This window comes from Camelus bactrianus, chromosome 23 (assembly GCF_048773025.1).
Source record: "Camelus bactrianus isolate YW-2024 breed Bactrian camel chromosome 23, ASM4877302v1, whole genome shotgun sequence".
Lineage (NCBI taxonomy): Eukaryota > Metazoa > Chordata > Mammalia > Artiodactyla > Camelidae > Camelus > Camelus bactrianus.
The window spans coordinates 35,350,829-35,371,169 of record NC_133561.1 but is presented as its reverse complement, the minus strand read 5'-3'; positions in this window follow the sequence as shown (position 1 = coordinate 35,371,169).

The window sequence follows — 20,341 nt, the reverse complement described above, 5'->3', positions numbered from 1 at the left end:
AACACAAAGTTTCTTTTCAGTTGCCAACTCCACTCCATATATATATATGGGGAGGTACTAGCTCCAACTCGGTTTTACAGTGATTACTGCAGGAACTTCAAACCGGCACTAGGAAACAGACTGAGAAACCACAGTAAAAGTTTCTCCTGCAACCCGTTCCCTTAGTGCTAGATGAACGAACATCTCTACACTTACTCATTTCTGAGAGATAAGTGTGTGTGAAAGCCGTTCTTCACTTAGCTTGTTGGGAACACAAAGTTTTTTTCAGTTGCAAACTCCATTCCATACATATATATGGGGAGGTACTAGCTCCAACTCGGTTTTACAGTGAAAACGGCAGGAACTTCAAACCGGCACTAGGAAACAGACTGAGAAACCAGAGTAAACGTTTCCAATGCAACCCGTTCACTTGGTTCTAGATGAACGAACGTCTCTCAACATGCTCAGATCTGAGAGATAAGTGTGTGTGAAAGCCATCCTTCACCTAGCTTGTTGGGAACACAAAGTTTCTTTTCAGTTGCAAACTCCACTCCACACATATATATGGGGAGGTACTAGCTCCAACTCGGTTTTACAGTGAAAACTGCAGGAACTTCAAACCGGCACTAGGAAACAGACTGAGAAACCAGAGCAAAAGTTTCTCCTGCAACCCGTTCCCTTTGTGCTAGATGAACGAACGTCTCTCCACATGCTCAGTTCTGAGAGATAAGTGTGTGTGAAAGCAGTCCTTCACCTAGCTTGTTGGGAACACAAAGTTTTTTTCAGTTGCAAACTCCATTTCATACATATATATGGGGAGGTACTAGCTCAAACTCGGTTTTACAGTGAAAATTAGAGGAACTTCAAACCGGCACTAGGAAACAGACTGAGAAACCAGAGTAAAAGTTTCTCCTTTAACCCGTTCCCTTGGTGCTAGATGAACGAACGTCTCTCCACTTGCTCAGTTCTGAGAGATATGTGTGTGTGGAAGCCTTCCTTCACCAAGCTTGTTGGGAACACAAAGTTTCTTTTCAGTTGCAAACTCCACTCCATACATATATATGGGGAGGTACTAGCTTCAACTCGGTTTTACAGTGAAAACTGCAGGAAATTCAAACCGGCACTAGGAAACAGACTGAGAAACCAGAGTAAAAGTTTCCTCTGCAACCCGTTCACTTGGTTCTAGATGAACGAACTTCTCTCCACATGCTCAGTTCTGACAGATAAGTGTGTGTGAAAGCCGTCCTTCACCAAGCTTGTTGGGAACACAAAGTTTCTTTCAGTTGCAAACTCCACTCCATACATATATATGGGGAGGTACTAGCTCCAACTCGGTTTTACAGTGAAAACTGCAGGAACTTCAAACCGGCACTAGGAAACAGACTGAGAAACCAGAGTTAAAGTTTCTCATGCAATCCGTTCCTTTGGTGCTAGATGAACAAACGTCTCTCCGCATGCTAAGTTCTGAGAGATATGTGAGTGTGAAAGCCGTCCTTCACCTAGCTTGTTGGGAACACATAGTTTCTTTTCAGTTGCAAACTCCACTCCATACATATATATGGAGAGGTACTAGCTCCAACTCGGTTTTACAGTGAAAACTGCAGGAACTTCAAACCGGCACTAGGAAACACACTGAGATTCCAGAGTAAAAGTTTCTCCTGCAACCCGTTCCCTTGGTGCTAGATGAACGAACGTCTCTCCACATGCTCAGTTCTGAGAGATAAGTGTGTGTGAAAGCCGTCCTTCACCTAGCTTGTTGGGAACACAAAGTTTTTTTCAGTTGCAAACACCACTCCATACATATATATGGGGAGGTACTAGCTCCAACTCGGTTTTACAGTGAAAACTGCAGGAACTTCAAACCGGCACTAGGAAACAGACTGAGAAACCAGAGTAAAAGTTTCCCCTGCAATCCGTTCCCTTGGTGCTAGATGAACGAACGTCTCTCCACATGCTCAGTTCTGAGAGATATGTGTGTGTGGAAGCCTTCCTTCACCTAGCTTGTTGGGAACACAAAGTTTCTTTTCAGTTGCAAACTCCACTCCATACAAATATATGGGGAGTTACTAGCTCCAACACGGGTTTACAGTGAAAATTGCAGGAACTTCAAACCAGCACTAGGAAACAGACTGAGAAACCAGAGTAAAAGTTTCCAATGCAACCCGTTCACTTGGTGCTAGATGAACGAACGTCTCTCAACATGCTCAGTTCTGAGAGATAAGTGTGTGTGAAAGCCGTCCTTCACCTAGCTTGTTGGGAACACAAAGTTTCTTTTCAGTTGCAAACTCCACTCCATACATATATATGGGGAGGTACTAGCTCCAACTCGGTTTTACAGTGAAAACTGCAGGAAATTCAAACCGGCAGTAGGAAACAGACTGAGAAACCACAGTAATAGTTTCTCCTGCAACCCGTTCCCTTGGTGCTAAATGAACGAACATCTCTACACTTACTCATTTCTGAGAGATAAGTGTGTGTGAAAGCCGTTCTTCACTTAGCTTGTTGGGAACACAAAGTTTTTTTCAGTTGCAAACTCCATTCCATACATATATATGGGGAGGTACTAGCTCCAACTCGGTTTTACAGTGAAAACTGCAGGAACTTCAAACCGGCACTAGGAAACAGACTGAGAAACCAGAGTAAACGTTTCCAATGCAACCCGTTCACTTGGTTCTAGATGAACGAACGTCTCTCCACATGCTCAGTTCTGAGAGATAAGTGTGTGTGAAAGCCATCCTTCACCTAGCTTGTTGGGAACACAAAGTTTCTTTTCAGTTGCAAACTCCAATCCATACATATATATGGGGTGGTATAGCTCCAACTGGGTATTACAGTGAAAATTGCAGGAACTTCAAACCGGCACCAGGAAACAGACTGAGAATCCAGAGAAAAAGATTCTCCTGCAACCCGTTCCCTTGGTGCTAGATGAACGAACGTCTCTCCACATGCTCAGTTCTGAGAGATAAGTGTGTGTGAAAGCTGTCCTTCACCTACCTTGTTGGGAACACAAAGTTTCTTTTCAGTTGCTAACTCCACTCCATACATATATATGGGGAGGTACTAGCTCCAACTCGGTTTTACAGTGAAAACTGCAGGAACTTCAAACCGGCACTAGGAAACAGACTGAGAAACCAGAGTAAAACTTTCCCCTGCAACCCATTCCCTTTGTGCTAGATGAACGAACGTCTCTCCACATGCTCAGTTCTGAGAGATAAGTGTGTGTGAAAGCAGTCCTTCACCTAGCTTGTTGGGAACACAAAGTTTTTTTCAGTTTCAAACTCCAATCCATACATATATATGGGGAGGTACTAGCTCCATCTCGGTTTTACAGTGAAAACTGCAAGAACTTCAAACCGGCACTAGGAAACAGACTGAGAAATCAGAGTAAAAGTTTCTTCTTTATCCCGTTCCCTTGGTGCTAGATGAACGAACGTCTCTCCGCATGCTAGGTTCTGAGAGATAAGTGTGTGTGAAAGCAGTCCTTCACCTAGCTTGTTGGGAACACAAAGTTTTTTTCAGTTTCAAACTCCAATCCATACATATATATGGGGAGGTACTAGCTCCATCTCGGTTTTACAGTGAAAACTGCAAGAACTTCAAACCGGCACTAGGAAACAGACTGAGAAATCAGAGTAAAAGTTTCTTCTTTATCCCGTTCCCTTGGTGCTAGATGAACGAACGTCTCTCCGCATGCTAGGTTCTGAGAGATATGTGAGTGTGAAAGCCGTCCTTCACCTAGCTTGTTGGGAACACAAAGTTTCTTTTCAGTTGCAAACTCCACTCCATACATATATATGGAGAGGTACTAGCTCCAACTCGGTTTTACAGTGAAAACTGCAGGAACTTCAAACCGGCACTAGGAAACACACTGAGAATCCAGACTAAAAGTTTCCCCTGCAACCCGTTCCCTTGGTGCTAGATGAATGAACGTCTCTCCACATGCTCAGTTCTGAGAGATAAGTGTGTGTGAAAGCCGCCCTTCACCTAGCTTGTTGGGAACACAAAGTTTTTTTCAGTTGCAAACTCCATTCCATACATATATATGGGGAGGTACTAGCTCCAACTCGGTTTTACAGTGAAAACTGCAGGAACTTCAAACCGGCACTAGGAAACAGACTGAGAAACCAGAGTAAACGTTTCCAATGCAACCCGTTCACTTGGTGCTAGATGAACGAACGTCTCTCAACATGCTCAGTTCTGAGAGATAAGTGTGTGTGAAAGCCATCCTTCACCTAGCTTGTTGGGAACACAAAGATTCTTTTCAGTTGCAAACACCACTCCATACATATATATGCGGAGGTAATAGCTCCAACTCGGTTTTACAGTGAAAACTGCAGGATCTTCAAACCGGCACTAGGATACAGACTGAGAAACCAGAGAAAAAGTTTCCCCTGCAACCCGTTCCCTTTGTGCTAGATGAACGAACGTCTCTCCACATGCTCAGTTCTGAGAGATAAGTGTGTGTGAAAGCAGTCCTTCACCTAGCTTGTTGGGAACACAAAGTTTTTTTCAGTTGCAAACTCCATTCCATACATATATATGGGGAGGTACTAGCTCCAACTCGGTTTTACAGTGAAAACTAGAGGAACTTCAAACCGGCACTAGGAAACAGACTGAGAAACCAGAGTAAAAGTTTCTCCTTTAACCCGTTCCCTTGGTGCTAGATGAACGAACGTCTCTCCACTTGCTCAGTTCTGAGAGATATGTGTGTGTGGAAGCCGTCCTTCAACAAGCTTGTTGGGAACACAAAGTTTCTTTTCAGTTGCAAACTCCACTCCATACATATATATGTGGAGGTACTAGCTCCAACTCGGTTTTACAGTGAAAACTGCAGGAAATTCAAACCGGCACTAGGAAACAAACTGAGAAACCAGAGTAAAAGTTTCCCCTGCAACCCGTTCACTTGGTGCAAGATGAACGAACTTCTCTCCACATGCTCAGTTCTGAGAGATAAGTGTGTGTGAAAGCCGTCCTTCACCTAGCTTGTTGGGAACACAAAGTTTCTTTTCAGTTGCAAACTCCACTCCATACATATATATGGGGAGGTACTAGCTCCAACTCGGTTTTACAGTGAAAACTGCAGGAAATTCAAACCGGCACTAGGAAACAGACTGAGAAACCAGAGTTAAAGTTTCTCTTGCAATCCGTTCCCTTGGTGCTAGATGAACGAACGTCTCTCCGCATGCTAAGTTCTGAGAGATATGTGAGTGTGAAAGCCGTCCTTCACCTAGCTTGTTGGGAACACATAGATTCTTTTCAGTTGCAAATTCCACTCCATACATATATATGGAGAGGTACTAGCTCCAACTCGGTTTTACAGTGAAAACTGCAGGAACTTCAAACCGGCACTAGGAAACACACTGAGAATCCAGAGTAAAAGTTTCTCCTGCAACCCGTTCCCTTGGTGCTAGATGAACGAACGTCTCTCCACATGCTCAGTTCTGAGAGATAAGTGTGTGTGAAAGCCGTCCTTCACCTAGCTTGTTGGGAACACAAAGTTTTTTTCAGTTGCAAACACCACTCCATACATATATATGGGGAGGTACTAGCTCCAACTCGGTTTTACAGTGAAAACTGCAGGAACTTCAAACCGGCACTAGGAAACAGACTGAGAAACCAGAGTAAAAGTTTCACCTGCAGTCCGTTCCCTTGGTGCTAGATGAACGAACGTCTCTCCACATGCTCAGTTCTGAGAGATATGTGTGTGTGGAAGCCGTCCTTCACCTAGCTTGTTGGGAACACAAAGTTTCTTTTCAGTTGCAAACTCCACTCCATACAAATATATGGGGAGGTACTAGCTCCAACTCGGTTTTACAGTGAAAACTGCAGGAACTTCAAACCGGCACTAGGAAACAGACTGAGAAACCAGAGCAAAAGTTTCTCTTGCAACCCGTTCCCTTGGTGCTAGATGAACGAAAGTCTCTCCACTTTCTCAGTTCTGAGAAATATGTGTGTGTGGAAGCCGTCCTTCACCTAGCATGTTGGGAACACAAAGTTTCTTTTCAGTTGCAAACTCCACTCCATACATATATATGGGGAGGTATTAGCTCCAACTCGATTTTACAGGGAAAATTGCAGGAACTTCAAACCGGCACTAGGAAACAAACTGAGAAACCACAGTAAAAGTTTCTCCTGCAACCCGTTCCCTTGGTGCTAGATGAACGAACATCTCTACACTTACTCATTTCTGAGAGATAAGTGTGTGTGAAAGCTGTCCTTCAACTAGCTTGTTGGGAACACATAGTTTCTTTTCAGTTGCAAACTCCACTCCATACATATATATGGAGAGGTACTAGCTCCAACTCGGTTTTACAGTGAAAACTGCAGGAACTTCAAACCGGCACTAGGAAACACACTGAGAATCCAGAGTAAAAGTTTCTCCTGCAACCCGTTCCCTTGGTGCTAGATGAACGAACGTCTCTCCACATGCTCAGTTCTGAGAGATAAGTGTGTGTGAAAGCCGTCCTTCACCTAGCTTGTTGGGAACACAAAGTTTTTTTCAGTTGCAAACACCACTCCATACATATATATGGGGAGGTACTAGCTCCAACTCGGTTTTGCAGTGAAAACTGCAGGAACTTCAAACCGGCACTAGGAAACAGACTGAGAAACCAGAGTAAAAGTTTCCCCTGCAATCCGTTCCATTGGTGCTAGATGAACGAACGTCTCTCCACATGCTCAGTTCTGAGAGATATGTGTGTGTGGAAGCCGTCCTTCACCTAGCTTGTTGGGAACACAAAGTTTCTTTTCAGTTGCAAACTCCACTCCATACAAATATATGGGGAGTTACTAGCTCCAACTCGGGTTTACAGTGAAAATTGCACGAACTTCAAACCAGCACTAGGAAACAGACTGAGAAACCAGAGTAAAAGTTTCCAATGCAACCCGTTCATTTGGTGCTAGATGAACGAAAGTCTCTCAACATGCTCAGTTCTGAGAGATAAGTGTGTGTGAAAGCCGTATTTCAACTAGCTTGTTGGGAACACAAAGTTTCTTTTCAGTTGCCAACTCCACTCCATACATATATATGGGGAGGTACTAGCTCCAACTCGGTTTTACAGTGAAAACTGCAGGAACTTCAAACCGGCACTAGGAAACAGACTGAGAAACCACAGTAAAAGTTTCTCCTGCAACCCGTTCCCTTAGTGTTAGATGAACGAACATCTCTACACTTACTCATTTCTGAGAGATAAGTGTGTGTGAAAGCCGTTCTTCACTTAGCTTGTTGGGAACACAAAGTTTTTTTCAGTTGCAAACTCCATTCCATACATATATATGGGGAGGTACTAGCTCCAACTCGGTTTTACAGTGAAAACGGCAGGAACTTCAAACCGGCACTAGGAAACAGACTGAGAAACCAGAGTAAACGTTTCCAATGCAACCCGTTCACTTGGTGCTAGATGAACGAACGTCTCTCAACATGCTCAGTTCTGAGAGATAAGTGTGTGTGAAAGCCATCCTTCACCTAGCTTGTTGGGAACACAAAGTTTCTTTTCAGTTGCAAACTCCACTCCACACATATATATGGGGAGGTACTAGCTCCAACTCGGTTTTACAGTGAAAACTGCAGGAACTTCAAACCGGCACTAGGAAACAGACTGAGAAACCAGAGCAAAAGTTTCTCCTGCAACCCGTTCCCTTTGTGCTAGATGAACGAACGTCTCTCCACATGCTCAGTTCTGAGAGATAAGTGTGTGTGAAAGCAGTCCTTCACCTAGCTTGTTGGGAACACAAAGTTTTTTTCAGTGGAAAACTCCATTTCATACATATATATGGGGAGGTACTAGCTCAAACTCGGTTTTACAGTGAAAATTAGAGGAACTTCAAACCGGCACTAGGAAACAGACTGAGAAACCAGAGTAAAAGTTTCTCCTTTAACCCGTTCCCTTGGTGCTAGATGAACGAACGTCTCTCCACTTGCTCAGTTCTGAGTGATATGTGTGTGTGGAAGCCTTCCTTCACCAAGCTTGTTGGGAACACAAAGTATCTTTTCAGTTGCAAACTCCACTCCATACATATATATGGGGAGGTACTAGCTTCAACTCGGTTTTACAGTGAAAACTGCAGGAAATTCAAACCGGCACTAGGAAACAGACTGAGAAACCAGAGTAAAAGTTTCCTCTGCAACCCGTTCACTTGGTGCTAGATGAACGAACTTCTCTCCACATGCTCAGTTCTGACAGATAAGTGTGTGTGAAAGCCGTCCTTCACCAAGCTTGTTGGGAACACAAAGTTTCTTTCAGTTGCAAACTCCACTCCATACATATATATGGGGAGGTACTAGCTCCAACTCGGTTTTACAGTGAAAACTGCAGGAACTTCAAACCGGCACTAGGAAACAGACTGAGAAACCAGAGTTAAAGTTTCTCATGCAATCCGTTCCTTTGGTGCTAGATGAACAAACGTCTCTCCGCATGCTAAGTTCTGAGAGATATGTGAGTGTGAAAGCCGTCCTTCACCTAGCTTGTTGGGAACACATAGTTTCTTTTCTGTTGCAAACTCCACTCAATACATATATATGGAGAGGTACTAACTCCAACTCGGTTTTACAGTGAAAACTGCAGGAACTTCAAACCGGCACTAGGAAACACACTGAGAATCCAGAGTAAAAGTTTCTCCTGCAACCCGTTCCCTTGGTGCTAGATGAACGAACGTCTCTCCACATGCTCAGTTCTGAGAGATAAGTGTGTGTGAAAGCCGTCCTTCACCTAGCTTGTTGGGAACACAAAGTTTTTTTCAGTTGCAAACACCACTCCATACATATATATGGGGAGGTACTAGCTCCAACTCGGTTTTACAGTGAAAACTGCAGGAACTTCAAACCGGCACTAGGAAACAGACTGAGAAACCAGAGTAAAAGTTTCCCCTGCAATCCGTTCCCTTGGTGCTAGATGAACGAACGTCTCTCCACATGCTCAGTTCTGAGAGATATGTGTGTGTGGAAGCCGTCCTTCACCTAGCTTGTTGGGAACACAAAGTTTCTTTTCAGTTGCAAACTCCATTCCATACAAATATATGGGGAGTTACTAGCTCCAACACGGGTTTACAGTGAAAATTGCAGGAACTTCAAACCAGCACTAGGAAACAGACTGAGAAACCAGAGTAAAAGTTTCCAATGCAACCCGTTCACTTGGTGCTAGATGAACGAACGTCTCTCAACATGCTCAGTTCTGAGAGATAAGTGTGTGTGAAAGCCGTCCTTCACCTAGCTTGTTGGGAACACAAAGTTTCTTTTCAGTTGCAAACTCCACTCCATACATATATATGGGGAGGTACTAGCTCCAACTCGGTTTTACAGTGAAAACTGCAGGAACTTCAAACCGGCAGTAGGAAACAGACTGAGAAACCACAGTAATAGTTTCTCCTGCAACCCGTTCCCTTGGTGCTAAATGAACGAACATCTCTACACTTACTCATTTCTGAGAGATAAGTGTGTGTGAAAGCCGTTCTTCACTTAGCTTGTTGGGAACACAAAGTTTTTTTCAGTTGCAAACTCCATTCCATACATATATATGGGGAGGTACTAGCTCCAACTCGGTTTTACAGTGAAAACTGCAGGAACTTCAAACCGGCACTAGGAAACAGACTGAGAAACCAGAGTAAACGTTTCCAATGCAACCCGTTCACTTGGTGCTAGATGAACGAACGTCTCTCCACATGCTCAGTTCTGAGAGATAAGTGTGTGTGAAAGCAGTCCTTCACCTAGCTTGTTGGGAACACAAAGTTTTTTTCAGTTGCAAACTCCATTTCATACATATATATGGGGAGGTACTAGCTCCAACTCGGTTTTACAGTGAAAATTAGAGGAACTTCAAACCGGCACTAGGAAACAGACTGAGAAACCAGAGTAAAAGTTTCTCCTTTAACCCGTTCCCTTGGTGCTAGATGAACGAACGTCTCTCCATTTGCTCAGTTCTGAGAGATATGTGTGTGTGGAAGCCTTCCTTCACCAAGCTTGTTGGGAACACAAAGTTTCTTTTCAGATGCAAACTCCACTCCATACATATATATGGGGAGGTACTAGCTCCAACTCGGTTTTACAGAGAAAACTGCAGGAAATTCAAACCGGCACTAGGAAACAGACTGAGAAACCAGAGTAAAAGTTTCCTCTGCAACCCGTTCACTTGGTGCTAGATGAACGAACTTCTCTCCACATGCTCAGTTCTGAGAGATAAGTTTGTGTGAAAGCCGTCCTTCACCAAGCTTGTTGGGAACACAAAGTTTCTTTCAGTTGCAAACTCCACTCCATACATATATATGGGGAGGTACTAGCTCCAACTCGGTTTTACAGTGAAAACTGCAGGAACTTCAAACCGGCACTAGGAAACAGACTGAGAAACCACAGTAATAGTTTCTCCTGCAACCCGTTCCCTTGGTGCTAAATGAACGAACATCTCTACACTTACTCATTTCTGAGAGATAAGTGTGTGTGAAAGCCGTTCTTCACTTAGCTTGTTGGGAACACAAAGTTTTTTTCAGTTGCAAACTCCATTCCATACATATATATGGGGAGGTACTAGCTCCAACTCGGTTTTACAGTGAAAACTGCAGGAACTTCAAACCGGCACTAGGAAACAGACTGAGAAACCAGAGTTAAAGTTTCTCTTTAAACCCGTTCCCTTGGTGCTAGATGAACGAACGTCTCTCCACTTGCTCAGTTCTGAGAGATATGTGTGTGTGGAAGCCGTACTTCAACAAGCTTTTTGGGAACACAAAGTTTCTTTTCAGTTACAAACTCCACTCCTTACATATATATGGGGAGGTACTAGCTCCAACTCGGTTTTACAGTGAAAACTGCAGAAAATTCAAACCGGCACTGGGAAACAGACTGAGAAACCAGAGTAAAAGTTTCCCCTGCAACCCGTTCCCTTGGTGCTAGATGAACGAACGTCTCTCCACATGCTCAGTTCTGAGAGGTAAGTGTGTGTGAAAGCCATCGTTCACCTAGCTTGTTGGGAACACAAAGTTTCTTTTCAGTTGCAAGCTCCACTCCATATATATATATGGGGAGGCACTATCTCCAACTCGGTTTTACAGTGAAAACTGCAGGAGCTTCAAACCGGCACTAGGAAACAGACTTGAAACCAGAGTAAAAGTTTCTCTTGCAACCCGTTCCCTTGGTGCTAGATGAACGAAAGTCTCTCCACTTTCTCAGTTCTGAGAAATATGTGTGTGTGGAAGCCGTCCTTCACCTAGCATGTTGGGAACACAAAGTTTCTTTTCAGTTGCAAACTCCACTCCATACATATATATGGGGAGGTATTAGCTCCAACTCGGTTTTACAGGGAAAATTGCAGGAACTTCAAACCGGCACTAGGAAACAAACTGAGAAACCACAGTAAAAGTTTCTCCTGCAACCCGTTCCCTTGGTGCTAGATGAACGAACATCTCTACACTTACTCATTTCTGAGAGATAAGTGTGTGTGAAAGCTGTCCTTCACCTAGCTTGTTGGGAACACATAGTTTCTTTTCAGTTGCAAACTCCACTCCATACATATATATGGAGAGGTACTAGCTCCAACTCGGTTTTACAGTGAAAACTACAGGAACTTCAAACCGGCACTAGGAAACACACTGAGAATCCAGAGTAAAAGTTTCTCCTGCAACCCGTTCCCTTGGTGCTAGATGAACGAACGTCTCTCCACATGCTCAGTTCTGAGAGATAAGTGTGTGTGAAAGCCGTCCTTCACCTAGCTTGTTGGGAACACAAAGTTTTTTTCAGTTGCAAACACCACTCCATACATATATATGGGGAGGTACTAGCTCCAACTCGGTTTTGCAGTGAAAACTGCAGGAACTTCAAACCGGCACTAGGAAACAGACTGAGAAACCAGAGTAAAAGTTTCCCCTGCAATCCGTTCCATTGGTGCTAGATGAACGAACGTCTCTCCACATGCTCAGTTCTGAGAGATATGTGTGTGTGGAAGCCGTCCTTCACCTAGCTTGTTGGGAACACAAAGTTTCTTTTCAGTTGCAAACTCCACTCCATACAAATATATGGGGAGTTACTAGCTCCAACTCGGGTTTACAGTGAAAATTGCACGAACTTCAAACCAGCACTAGGAAACAGACTGAGAAACCAGAGTAAAAGTTTCCAATGCAACCCGTTCATTTGGTGCTAGATGAACGAACGTCTCTCAACATGCTCAGTTCTGAGAGATAAGTGTGTGTGAAAGCCGTCCTTCACCTAGCTTGTTGGGAACACAAAGTTTCTTTTCAGTTGCAAACTCCACTCCATATATATATATGGGGAGGTACTAGCTCCAACTCGGTTTTACAGTGATTACTGCAGGAACTTCAAACCGGCACTAGGAAACAGACTGAGAAACCACAGTAAAAGTTTCTCCTGCAACCCGTTCCCTTAGTGCTAGATGAACGAACATCTCTACACTTACTCATTTCTGAGAGATAAGTGTGTGTGAAAGCCGTTCTTCACTTAGCTTGTTGGGAACACAAAGTTTTTTTCAGTTGCAAACTCCATTCCATACATATATATGGGGAGGTACTAGCTCCAACTCGGTTTTACAGTGAAAACGGCAGGAACTTCAAACCGGCACTAGGAAACAGACTGAGAAACCAGAGTAAACGTTTCCAATGCAACCCGTTCACTTGGTTCTAGATGAACGAACGTCTCTCAACATGCTCAGATCTGAGAGATAAGTGTGTGTGAAAGCCATCCTTCACCTAGCTTGTTGGGAACACAAAGTTTCTTTTCAGTTGCAAACTCCACTCCACACATATATATGGGGAGGTACTAGCTCCAACTCGGTTTTACAGTGAAAACTGCAGGAACTTCAAACCGGCACTAGGAAACAGACTGAGAAACCAGAGCAAAAGTTTCTCCTGCAACCCGTTCCCTTTGTGCTAGATGAACGAACGTCTCTCCACATGCTCAGTTCTGAGAGATAAGTGTGTGTGAAAGCAGTCCTTCACCTAGCTTGTTGGGAACACAAAGTTTTTTTCAGTTGCAAACTCCATTTCATACATATATATGGGGAGGTACTAGCTCAAACTCGGTTTTACAGTGAAAATTAGAGGAACTTCAAACCGGAACTAGGAAACAGACTGAGAAACCAGAGTAAAAGTTTCTCCTTTAACCCGTTCCCTTGGTGCTAGATGAACGAACGTCTCTCCACTTGCTCAGTTCTGAGAGATATGTGTGTGTGGAAGCCTTCCTTCACCAAGCTTGTTGGGAACACAAAGTTTCTTTTCAGTTGCAAACTCCACTCCATACATATATATGGGGAGGTACTAGCTTCAACTCGGTTTTACAGTGAAAACTGCAGGAAATTCAAACCGGCACTAGGAAACAGACTGAGAAACCAGAGTAAAAGTTTCCTCTGCAACCCGTTCACTTGGTTCTAGATGAACGAACTTCTCTCCACATGCTCAGTTCTGACAGATAAGTGTGTGTGAAAGCCGTCCTTCACCAAGCTTGTTGGGAACACAAAGTTTCTTTCAGTTGCAAACTCCACTCCATACATATATATGGGGAGGTACTAGCTCCAACTCGGTTTTACAGTGAAAACTGCAGGAACTTCAAACCGGCACTAGGAAACAGACTGAGAAACCAGAGTTAAAGTTTCTCATGCAATCCGTTCCCTTGGTGCTAGATGAACGAACGTCTCTCCACATGCTCAGTTCTGAGAGATAAGTGTGTGTGAAAGCCGTCCTTCACCTAGCTTGTTGGGAACACAAAGTTTTTTTCAGTTGCAAACACCACTCCATACATATATATGGGGAGGTACTAGCTCCAACTCGGTTTTACAGTGAAAACTGCAGGAACTTCAAACCGGCACTAGGAAACAGACTGAGAAACCAGAGTAAAAGTTTCCCCTGCAATCCGTTCCCTTGGTGCTAGATGAACGAACGTCTCTCCACATGCTCAGTTCTGAGAGATATGTGTGTGTGGAAGCCTTCCTTCACCTAGCTTGTTGGGAACACAAAGTTTCTTTTCAGTTGCAAACTCCACTCCATACAAATATATGGGGAGTTACTAGCTCCAACACGGGTTTACAGTGAAAATTGCAGGAACTTCAAACCAGCACTAGGAAACAGACTGAGAAACCAGAGTAAAAGTTTCCAATGCAACCCGTTCACTTGGTGCTAGATGAACGAACGTCTCTCAACATGCTCAGTTCTGAGAGATAAGTGTGTGTGAAAGCCGTCCTTCACCTAGCTTGTTGGGAACACAAAGTTTCTTTTCAGTTGCAAACTCCACTCCATACATATATATGGGGAGGTACTAGCTCCAACTCGGTTTTACAGTGAAAACTGCAGGAAATTCAAACCGGCAGTAGGAAACAGACTGAGAAACCACAGTAATAGTTTCTCCTGCAACCCGTTCCCTTGGTGCTAAATGAACGAACATCTCTACACTTACTCATTTCTGAGAGATAAGTGTGTGTGAAAGCCGTTCTTCACTTAGCTTGTTGGGAACACAAAGTTTTTTTCAGTTGCAAACTCCATTCCATACATATATATGGGGAGGTACTAGCTCCAACTCGGTTTTACAGTGAAAACTGCAGGAACTTCAAACCGGCACTAGGAAACAGACTGAGAAACCAGAGTAAACATTTCCAATGCAACCCGTTCACTTGGTTCTAGATGAACGAACGTCTCTCCACATGCTCAGTTCTGAGAGATAAGTGTGTGTGAAAGCCATCCTTCACCTAGCTTGTTGGGAACACAAAGTTTCTTTTCAGTTGCAAACCCCAATCCATACATATATATGGGGTGGTATAGCTCCAACTGGGTATTACAGTGAAAATTGCAGGAACTTCAAACCGGCACCAGGAAACAGACTGAGAATCCAGAGAAAAAGATTCTCCTGCAACCCGTTCCCTTGGTGCTAGATGAACGAACGTCTCTCCACATGCTCAGTTCTGAGAGATAAGTGTGTGTGAAAGCTGTCCTTCACCTACCTTGTTGGGAACACAAAGTTTCTTTTCAGTTGCTAACTCCACTCCATACATATATATGGGGAGGTACTAGCTCCAACTCGGTTTTACAGTGAAAACTGCAGGAACTTCAAACCGGCACTAGGAAACAGACTGAGAAACCAGAGTAAAACTTTCCCCTGCAACCCGTTCCCTTTGTGCTAGATGAACGAACGTCTCTCCACATGCTCAGTTCTGAGAGATAAGTGTGTGTGAAAGCAGTCCTTCACCTAGCTTGTTGGGAACACAAAGTTTTTTTCAGTTTCAAACTCCAATCCATACATATATATGGGGAGGTACTAGCTCCATCTCGGTTTTACAGTGAAAACTGCAAGAACTTCAAACCGGCACTAGGAAACAGACTGAGAAATCAGAGTAAAAGTTTCTTCTTTATCCCGTTCCCTTGGTGCTAGATGAACGAACGTCTCTCCGCATGCTAGGTTCTGAGAGATATGTGAGTGTGAAAGCCGTCCTTCACCTAGCTTGTTGGGAACACAAAGTTTCTTTTCAGTTGCAAACTCCACTCCATACATATATATGGAGAGGTACTAGCTCCAACTCGGTTTTACAGTGAAAACTGCAGGAACTTCAAACCGGCACTAGGAAACACACTGAGAATCCAGACTAAAAGTTTCCCCTGCAACCCGTTCCCTTGGTGCTAGATGAATGAACGTCTCTCCACATGCTCAGTTCTGAGAGATAAGTGTGTGTGAAAGCCGCCCTTCACCTAGCTTGTTGGGAACACAAAGTTTTTTTCAGTTGCAAACTCCATTCCATACATATATATGGGGAGGTACTAGCTCCAACTCGGTTTTACAGTGAAAACTGCAGGAACTTCAAACCGGCACTAGGAAACAGACTGAGAAACCAGAGTAAACGTTTCCAATGCAACCCGTTCACTTGGTGCTAGATGAACGAACGTCTCTCAACATGCTCAGTTCTGAGAGATAAGTGTGTGTGAAAGCCGTCCTTCACCTAGCTTGTTGGGAACACAAAGTTTTTTTCAGTTGCAAACACCACTCCATACATATATATGGGGAGGTACTAGCTCCAACTCGGTTTTACAGTGAAAACTGCAGGAACTTCAAACCGGCACTAGGAAACAGACTGAGAAACCAGAGTAAAAGTTTCCCCTGCAATCCGTTCCCTTGGTGCTAGATGAACGAACGTCTCTCCACATGCTCAGTTCTGAGAGATATGTGTGTGTGGAAGCCTTCCTTCACCTAGCTTGTTGGGAACACAAAGTTTCTTTTCAGTTGCAAACTCCACTCCATACAAATATGTGGGGAGTTACTAGCTCCAACACGGGTTTACAGTGAAAATTGCAGGAACTTCAAACCAGCACTACGAAACAGACTGAGAAACCAGAGTAAAAGTTTCCAATGCAACCCGTTCACTTGGTGCTAGATGAACGAACGTCTCTCAACATGCTCAGTTCTGAGAGATAAGTGTGTGTGAAAGCCGTCCTTCACCTAGCTTGTTGGGAACACAAAGTTTCTTTTCAGTTGCAAACTCCACTCCATACATATATATGGGGAGGTACTAGCTCCAACTCGGTTTTACAGTGAAAACTGCAGGAAATTCAAACCGGCAGTAGGAAACAGACTGAGAAACCACAGTAATAGTTTCTCCTGCAACCCGTTCCCTTGGTGCTAAATGAACGAACATCTCTACACTTACTCATTTCTGAGAGATAAGTGTGTGTGAAAGCCGTTCTTCACTTAGCTTGTTGGGAACACAAAGTTTTTTTTAGTTGCAAACTCCATTCCATACATATATATGGGGAGGTACTAGCTCCAACTCGGTTTTACAGTGAAAACTGCAGGAACTTCAAACCGGCACTAGGAAACAGACTGAGAAACCAGAGTAAACGTTTCCAATGCAACCCGTTCACTTGGTTCTAGATGAACGAACGTCTCTCCACATGCTCAGTTCTGAGAGATAAGTGTGTGTGAAAGCCATCCTTCACCTAGCTTGTTGGGAACACAAAGTTTCTTTTCAGTTGCAAACTCCAATCCATACATATATATGGGGTGGTATAGCTCCAACTGGGTATTACAGTGAAAATTGCAGGAACTTCAAACCGGCACCAGGAAACAGACTGAGAATCCAGAGAAAAAGATTCTCCTGCAACCCGTTCCCTTGGTGCTAGATGAACGAACGTCTCTCCACATGCTCAGTTCTGAGAGATAAGTGTGTGTGAAAGCTGTCCTTCACCTACCTTGTTGGGAACACAAAGTTTCTTTTCAGTTGCTAACTCCACTCCATACATATATATGGGGAGGTACTAGCTCCAACTCGGTTTTACAGTGAAAACTGCAGGAACTTCAAACCGGCACTAGGAAACAGACTGAGAAACCAGAGTAAAACTTTCCCCTGCAACCCGTTCCCTTTGTGCTAGATGAACGAACGTCTCTCCACATGCTCAGTTCTGAGAGATAAGTGTGTGTGAAAGCAGTCCTTCACCTAGCTTGTTGGGAACACAAAGTTTTTTTCAGTTTCAAACTCCAATCCATACATATATATGGGGAGGTACTAGCTCCATCTCGGTTTTACAGTGAAAACTGCAAGAACTTCAAACCGGCACTAGGAAACAGACTGAGAAATCAGAGTAAAAGTTTCTTCTTTATCCCGTTCCCTTGGTGCTAGATGAACGAACGTCTCTCCGCATGCTAGGTTCTGAGAGATATGTGAGTGTGAAAGCCGTCCTTCACCTAGCTTGTTGGGAACACAAAGTTTCTTTTCAGTTGCAAACTCCACTCCATACATATATATGGAGAGGTACTAGCTCCAACTCGGTTTTACAGTGAAAACTGCAGGAACTTCAAACCGGCACTAGGAAACACACTGAGAATCCAGACTAAAAGTTTCCCCTGCAACCCGTTCCCTTGGTGCTAGATGAATGAACGTCTCTCCACATGCTCAGTTCTGAGAGATAAGTGTGTGTGAAAGCCGCCCTTCACCTAGCTTGTTGGGAACACAAAGTTTTTTTCAGTTGCAAACTCCATTCCATACATATATATGGGGAGGTACTAGCTCCAACTCGGTTTTACAGTGAAAACTGCAGGAACTTCAAACCGGCACTAGGAAACAGACTGAGAAACCAGAGTAAACGTTTCCAATGCAACCCGTTCACTTGGTGCTAGATGAACGAACGTCTCTCAACATGCTCAGTTCTGAGAGATAAGTGTGTGTGAAAGCCATTCTTCACCTAGCTTGTTGGGAACACAAAGATTCTTTTCAGTTGCAAACTCCACTCCATACATATATATGCGGAGGTAATAGCTCCAACTCGGTTTTACAGTGAAAACTGCAGGATCTTCAAACCGGCACTAGGATACAGACTGAGAAACCAGAGAAAAAGTTTCCCCTGCAACCCGTTCCCTTTGTGCTAGATGAACGAACGTCTCTCCACATGCTCAGTTCTGAGAGATAAGTGTGTGTGAAAGCAGTCCTTCACCTAGCTTGTTGGGAACACAAAGTTTTTTTCAGTTGCAAACTCCATTCCATACATATATATGGGGAGGTACTAGCTCCAACTCGGTTTTACAGTGAAAACTAGAGGAACTTCAAACCGGCACTAGGAAACAGACTGAGAAACCAGAGTAAAAGTTTCTCCTTTAACCCGTTCCCTTGGTGCTAGATGAACGAACGTCTCTCCACTTGCTCAGTTCTGAGAGATATGTGTGTGTGGAAGCCGTCCTTCAACAAGCTTGTTGGGAACACAAAGTTTCTTTTCAGTTGCAAACTCCACTCCATACATATATATGTGTAGGTACTAGCTCCAACTCGGTTTTACAGTGAAAACTGCAGGAAATTCAAACCGGCACTAGGAAACAGACTGAGAAACCAGAGTAAAAGTTTCCCCTGCAACCCGTTCACTTGGTGCAAGATGAACGAACTTCTCTCCACATGCTCAGTTCTGAGAGATAAGTGTGTGTGAAAGCCGTCCTTCACATAGCTTGTTGGGAACACAAAGTTTCTTTTCAGTTGCAAACTCCACTCCATACATATATATGGGGAGGTACTAGCTCCAACTCGGTTTTACAGTGAAAACTGCAGGAAATTCAAACCGGCACTAGGAAACAGACTGAGAAACCAGAGTTAAAGTTTCTCTTGCAATCCGTTCCCTTGGTGCTAGATGAACGAACGTCTCTCCGCATGCTAAGTTCTGAGAGATATGTGAGTGTGAAAGCCGTCCTTCACCTAGCTTGTTGGGAACACATAGATTCTTTTCAGTTGCAAATTCCACTCCATACATATATATGGAGAGGTACTAGCTCCAACTCGGTTTTACAGTGAAAACTGCAGGAACTTCAAACCGGCACTAGGAAACACACTGAGAATCCAGAGTAAAAGTTTCTCCTGCAACCCGTTCCCTTGGTGCTAGATGAACGAACGTCTCTCCACATGCTCAGTTCTGAGAGATAAGTGTGTGTGAAAGCCGTCCTTCACCTAGCTTGTTGGGAACACAAAGTTTTTTTCAGTTGCAAACACCACTCCATACATATATATGGGGAGGTACTAGCTCCAACTCGGTTTTACAGTGAAAACTGCAGGAACTTCAAACCGGCACTAGGAAACAGACTGAGAAACCAGAGTAAAAGTTTCACCTGCAGTCCGTTCCCTTGGTGCTAGATGAACGAACGTCTCTCCACATGCTCAGTTCTGAGAGATATGTGTGTGTGGAAGCCGTCCTTCACCTAGCTTGTTGGGAACACAAAGTTTCTTTTCAGTTGCAAACTCCACTCCATACAAATATATGGGGAGTTACTAGCTCCAACACGGGTTTACAGTGAAAATTGCAGGAACTTCAAACCAGCACTAGGAAACAGACTGAGAAACCAGAGTAAAAGTTTCCAATGCAACCCGTTCACTTGGTGCTAGATGAACGAACGTCTCTCAACATGCTCAGTTCTGAGAGATAAGTGTGTGTGAAAGCCGTCCTTCACCTAGCTTGTTGGGAACACAAAGTTTCTTTTCAGTTGCAAACTCCACTCCATACATATATATGGGGAGGTACTAGCTCCAACTCGGTTTTACAGTGAAAACTGCAGGAAATTCAAACCGGCAGTAGGAAACAGACTGAGAAACCACAGTAATAGTTTCTCCTGCAACCCGTTCCCTTGGTGCTAAATGAACGAACATCTCTACACTTACTCATTTCTGAGAGATAAGTGTGTGTGAAAGCCGTTCTTCACTTAGCTTGTTGGGAACACAAAGTTTTTTTCAGTTGCAAACTCCATTCCATACATATATATGGGGAGGTACTAGCTCCAACTCGGTTTTACAGTGAAAACTGCAGGAACTTCAAACCGGCACTAGGAAACAGACTGAGAAACCAGAGTAAACGTTTCCAATGCAACCCGTTCACTTGGTTCTAGATGAACGAACGTCTCTCCACATGCTCAGTTCTGAGAGAT